At 30.4% G+C, this 6,690-nt stretch overlaps 1 pseudogene; it reads right to left on the bottom strand.

Annotated features, from left to right (window-relative positions):
• Positions 1–3,364: 3,364 nt before the first annotated feature.
• LOC149376100 (uncharacterized) lies at positions 3,365–4,395 on the bottom strand (annotated as a pseudogene).
• Between the last annotated feature and the right edge of the window lie 2,295 nt (positions 4,396–6,690).

Genomic DNA, 6,690 nt, shown 5'->3' with positions numbered 1-6,690 from the left:
TTTAGATAGCTCAAAACGAAAAAATGAAACTTAAAAAAGAAGAGTTTGCTCGTGTTTTATAGATTGCTTTGGATTCTATGAAAGAAGAGCAACTTAATATCATAAACAGTTTCAAAGCTACTGGTCTTCACCCTTTTAATCCCAATATCATTAATTACAATGTTCTCAAAATAGGAAAGAAACAATCGAGCTGTCATGAAGAAACCTTATCCACTGATACGAATGCTCTATCTCAAAAGCAACATTTTTTGTTAGAGTTTGAAAAAGATCTGGACTCAGATTTATTGGAGAAATTTCGAACAAGTAAAACTACAAGAATCTGGGAGTACGACAATGTTAACAAAGTTTTATTTGAATACTGGCTGAAAAAAAAACAAGAAGCGACTGGTTATTATTTTTATATTTTACGCACGTAAAGTCAGTATTAATGAGCTCAAATTTATTACAATTTTCAATTACATTTATTATTTACAAGATACATTTTAATTTTCACTTATTATTTACAAGATAAATTTTTATTTAAATTTATTATTTAAAAGATTTGTTTTTAATTGGCATTTATTATTTACAAGATAAATTTTAATTTTATTTTATTATTTTCAAGATCAATTTACAATTTTATTATAAAAGGTTTTACTGTTTTGGTTGTAACATTTTTTGAAACTTTTGTTTTGTTTTGCAGTCGTGAGATTAATTGGTTTTTTTTAGTTTCTCTGCAAATTTTTTTTTTTTTTTCATATAGATAATACCACTCGTCCGAAACCAATAATAAGAAGTATTCAAAGCTTAATTAGCCATAAGGTGATACTTTAAGAAGTTTCCCCTGATTAGGAACCTGCTCCTGATACACCAATAAATTCACCTTCACCAACAAGGATTAATTTCCAATCAATTTCCACCACGACGAATCCCATCGACAATTATTCGAAGCAGATAATATCGTTCCTGCTAATCTCGAATCTGATTTTTACTCAATATCTGATCTTGAGATTGTTAACGATCCAAATGCATTATTAGATCATGAAAAACAAGATGTTTCCGTAAAAAGTATTGAAAGCAGCGGGATGATCGTACTTGCTAAAAATAATGTACCTTTAAATACTTTTCCGAATGGTAATGAAACCTTCAAACCCACTTTGGATTTAACTGTACCCGAAGCGATAAACTTGGAAAAAACAGGTCATTATTATTACTATTGTAAAAATTTTCCTATCGATTAAAATTTTTCTTAACTAAAACATTTAAACATTTTTTAGATTTTGCTGCGACTGAAATACCTGTAAATCCAGCTCAAGCGGCAATTAAAGAGAATTTTCCTTCATATAATGAAAATTGTACGTATTAAACAGTTAGTATTACGAAAATTTTCATCGATATGAGTACAATTTTTTCATTTTTATGTGATTATTAAGTAGGCAACTTCTGGAAAAGTTTCTCTTAAGCGTTCACTTTCCCTGAAGATTTCATGCCGAAGAAAAAAAAATCTACCTGCAAAAAAAGGGGGACCCAAATTACCTGCAGTTGGCACCTTCGATGAATGGGTTCAATGCAGAAATGAGAAATTAAAAGAGCAAAGGCTCAAAGAAGAAACTATGTTAAAAAAAAAAATTGACAGAAGAGAAAAAAAGATTATCGGAAGAGATGAAAAAAATAACTGAAAGTATTAAAAATGTTCAACGAACCATCAAAAAAAAAAAGTCTTAATTTTCTTAATTTACGGTTGCATCGTTATTTATCTTATTTATTATTATCATATTTTAAAAAATTAAGTCATTTAAATTATTCTCATTTACCTTTGGTACGCATGCAGTGTTGTATTTGATTTAAATGGAAGTAAAATACTGGTATTGAGATCAAATTTCAAATAATAAAGTATTTTTTATTAATTAAAGTACTTACTTACTAAGCCTGAAGGTATGACCTCACAAATCATAAGCCTAATTATTATTTTTATTTATATTTAAGCCTGATTTCACAATACGGACATACGTTATGGAATATAGGGACATGGTCCAATATTTCATTTCATAATACGGACATTCCGAGTCAGCACATTTTTAATTATTTAATTGTTATAGTATTATATACTATGGTTTTTTTTATTTGCAAACTAATATTTAAAGACCTTACAACTATTTAATGCAAAAAAGTAATCACATGCATGCTCTCTAGGCTTATATTTCATAAGTAAAACATGTTATTCGAAAAACCTTTTCATAATAGGTACTTTTACCTTACCTTATTTTATTATTACATAACTAAAATGATTTTTCCTTTTTTAATAAAGGCTTTTTTTTTATTACTTTTTATATATCATTACACATTCTAATCCCAAAAAAGTGGATAATCTTTCGTGTTTGCCTATAAACAAATAACTTTGTAGTGTCAACAGGTCAAGTAAGATTACTTGTGTAATGACATCACTTACGTTTCTCGAAAATTACCTGAAAAGGATAAGGTTGATTATTAAATGCTTAAAAAAGATAATAGAAACACAAACACTATGTTTATTTAGATTATTGAAAAAAAAAAAAAAATGAATAATAGCATGGTCACATTACTAAGTTAAGACTTTTGTATTTAAAATGTTTGTTATTTAATTTAACCAAAAAATGTGTGATAACGTGCGATAAATACTGTTAATGTTACTAAAAAACGATATAAGGATGTAATCTATGCAAATGTATTGAAATAAATCACTATTAATGTAAATTAAAAATTTTATTTAATGAAGTTGCACAAGTCCTGACATATATACATCTCCTGTAATTATATATTTTTGGAATTATGACAATTATACGTCTTGAAACAACGTAATCAATTTTGTATATAACAAAGTGGCTTCTTCTACATTTGTTGGCGTAAAATATTTTAAACAGCTTTTAAAACTTTAACTTCTGTGAGGTATCATTTGAAAGCTATGAATGTATTTCAAACTATACGATAAATAGAAGTCGTATATCCTAACGTAGACAATAATAATTTATAATAATCTGAGTATGTCAGATGCTTCAGTACATGGCCACTAAAAATAAAGGTTGCTTTAGTGGCCCAAATTTAAGAGCCAGTAACTGGCCACCCCATGCTAAATGTACATAAATTGAGGTGGTCGGCTACTAGTGCTCGCAGAAGTGAGGTTATGTACACATTTTATGTACAAGTGCTCTAGTACTAGCACCAATTTTTCAAAATTATTTTTTAAAGTCTTGAACTAGAACAACTATCTTCGTTGCATTTTAAAATGAATTATTGATAAGTTTTTACAGTAATGTTATCCTAGTACGAATTAGTATTAAGTTAATTCTTATAATTCGTGAAATGGTGTTGGTGGCCAGGTACTGGTCACGGCCAGTAACTAGTGCCTTTACCTTAACTGAGGTTCAGTTGTAAACATGTCCCTTAATTACGTGACAGCGTCTTTATCAATACTTATCCTATAATCGCGTGCTCCTCGGTCTTCGGGTAAGTTGAACAAAATATGTGGCTTTCCGCCAACATGATTTTGTTCTCATTGATGCCTAATGATATGCTCATTCCACAAAGTTTGGGTTAACAATAACTCATTTTCTGTAATTTTTCCAAATGAGTATCTTAAACAGTTTTTATCTAAATCGGATCCATTAAACAAATTTTGCTGTACAAAGCTCTTAAAAAGCTGAATAAAAAAATCCATGGAGTGCTGTCTCATCTGACCCCAAAAGGATTCGATATGTTGGTTATGAACACTGGCTCCTTTAATGAAACTGTTTTCTCCACTACATGGGTCATTGTAACTTTTTGTAGGCACACTTAAAGGGTTTCAATCATAGTGTTTTCTGTTCCCTTGTCTGTCCTCACTATGGTTGGGATACAATCAAACTGCATAGCCGTGTTTAAAAAGTAATGTGCAGTTACTGAGGGATCATTGTTGGTTGTCGCAACATTTAACTAAAGAATAAATCTTGAGTACCCGTCAATGCACCCATGAATCGCAAAACCAAAGGGTTTAAGCTTATCGTAACCGTCTATATGCCAGATGTAGTTGGGGCCGGGACTTAAGTACACTTTCCGTCTCAGACGATTTTGAAGTCTGTGGGCCAATCCATCTGGATCGATTAATTTAAATAATTCGTAAACTGTATCTCGTTTTACAGTGAGCAAGTGTTTTTTCTTCAATTTTCGCCACAGTGATCTGTATCCCAAGTTAGGAACTGATTCATTGATTTCTTCGTAGATAGCAAAACATACATACTTTAGATCACTCTCCACAATGTTTTTTTTCTTCAGTCCAAGTCTGGAGATTTTTACTTTTAAGCTGCCCATAGACATTTCAATGCCAAAATCCTTTTTGAGTAGTTCACAAATCTGTTCATTTGTTAAGTTCATTTCAAAGTACTTTTTAATTGCACTATTCATTGTACGAGATCGAAATTCTGTATAAAAGCGAACAAACAATTATACACTGGTGTGCGTGGCAGCGAGAACAAGTTTAATTGCACTGGTCAATATTCTGTGATACTAAAAATGGCATATGGATAATAAAAAAAGACTCTGCGCGCACGAGGTCACCTATTTTCAATGGTAGCTCGCATATCCGAGAAAATGAAAAGTGAGGCGACAATTTCAATTTGTAATTTTTACGTTCAGCTTATCAATACGTGATAGAAAAAGTGAAAAATGCGATTATGTTGTAAAGTAAACGAAAACCTCTGCATTTATGCATTTTGACGATCAGTGTCTCATACGAAAACACGTAGCAATAGTTATTTTTAATCTATCTTGCATTTCTTTCGAGATATATAAATTTTTCAGTGTTTTAAGGGTTATGTTGTCATATTATAAGTGCAAAGATAAAAACTGGATGGATAAACTCATAATATTATTTACGATCAAAATGTCATCTAAGGTTCTCCATCTATGCACGTCGTATTCAAACTTTTACGTGTCTAATATTAATAGTAATAAAAAATTACAGCTTTACCTAAAAATATTTTAGACCACCAAATATTATTTATTAGATAAATTGAAGACATAGTTAATTTTTTTTCATATTAATCCACGTGGATTTTAGCAGCGGTGCTATCATAAACTTATATCAATTTTATTCAAAATAACTTGTTACTATCATAATAATATTTAATACATAAGTCATACAGTAAAAACATTTAAATTATAACTTATATGATAAATTATTGATGAAACAAAACATACCCAGAGCAATAAGTATAAGAATTCTACTAAAAGCCAAAAATATAAATTATGTCTCATTAAGTACATCCTATGTCAGAAGTGGTATTTAAATTAATTAATTAAACCATATCAAAATTACTTCCTTATTCAAATCATTTAAATTAATAATAAGTGCCTATCACCCTACGACCCAAGGCGTATACTGGCCAATCTAATAGGTACTAAAATCTTAAATAATAACGCAAGCGCCTATCTACGGAAGCGCCTATACGCCATCTGCTTGCGATGTCGAAAGCACGCATCTTTTCACATAAAAGTTGCATAGTTGCGAGCAAGCAAGCTAGCTCATTTGAGTGTAATTATATATGCAATGAGTATTATAGATTATGTTCAAGTGTTTTAGGGTCATTTTCTGATGCCTTACTCTATTATTTAATAAATTAATTAATCGCAACATTTAATGGTAATTACAAAAATCTATCTAATATAAATTCATATAAAAATTATTTTTTTTAATAGTTAAAATTTTATTTGTCTTAAATTTTAAAAATAAACCCATTTATTGTGGGGAAAATAAAAAAATACTTTGTAAAAGGATACTCTTACAAGCTAATATTACACAAGCTGAAACAAAAGTATGACATACAAATTTCATCCAGAACATTGTGCAGGATTTTGAAGTGTAGCAATTTGAAAAGGAAAAATATTAAAGAATCAGATATTAAAAAAATTTTAATGGCTATACTACTAGAACTAGGAGGGAAGTGGTGTTAATCTAGGTTACAAGGCAATGTGGCTAAGATTAAAGCGATTGTATGATTTGGACGTAAAACAAAATACTGTTTTGAAGGTATTACGTGAAGTAGATCCTGTAGGAGTTGACGGACGTTGCAGATATAGATTGAAAAGAAGAGATTACTCAGTTCCAGGCCCTAATTTTATTTGGCACTGTGGTGGAAATGACAAGCTTGAAAGATTTGGCTTTGCCATCTATGGCTGTATTGATGGCTTTTCCAGAAAAGTTCTCTTCCTTGATGTTTCCTCTACAAATAACGATGCAAAGGTAATTGGCTACTATTACTATCAGTTAATTAAAAAACGTAGATTCCTGCCAACAATAATAAGGACAGATCATGGTTCAGAAGTAGTTGTCATGGAAAATATACAAATTGCTTTGCGTTACAACCAAAATGATGATTACGCAAAAACTGCAAGCTTTATGAAGGGTAAAAGCACGAGCAATCAGAGGATAGAGTCCTACTGGAGACAACTTCGCCAACATATGTGCGATTTTTACATAAACCTGTTTAAAATGATGGAAGCTGCGATGCTTCTGGATACGAATGACGCTTTGTGCATAAAAATTCTGTGATACTGTTTTGGGCCTGTCATCAAAAGAGAATTATACCTCACTAGAAAAGAGTGGAATGAGCATCAAATCCGCAAACAAAATAACATTAATACTTAATATTAATGGCAAACCAAATGAAATTTTTGACAATCCTCATACTTTCAATGCTT

Source organism: Copidosoma floridanum, unplaced genomic scaffold (assembly GCF_036245765.1).
Source record: "Copidosoma floridanum isolate Cflo_tuat_1 unplaced genomic scaffold, Cflo_Japanese_pri ptg000001l, whole genome shotgun sequence".
Lineage (NCBI taxonomy): Eukaryota > Metazoa > Arthropoda > Insecta > Hymenoptera > Encyrtidae > Copidosoma > Copidosoma floridanum.
Note: the sequence above shows the minus strand (reverse complement) of the source record. Positions and strands in the feature narration are given on the sequence as shown.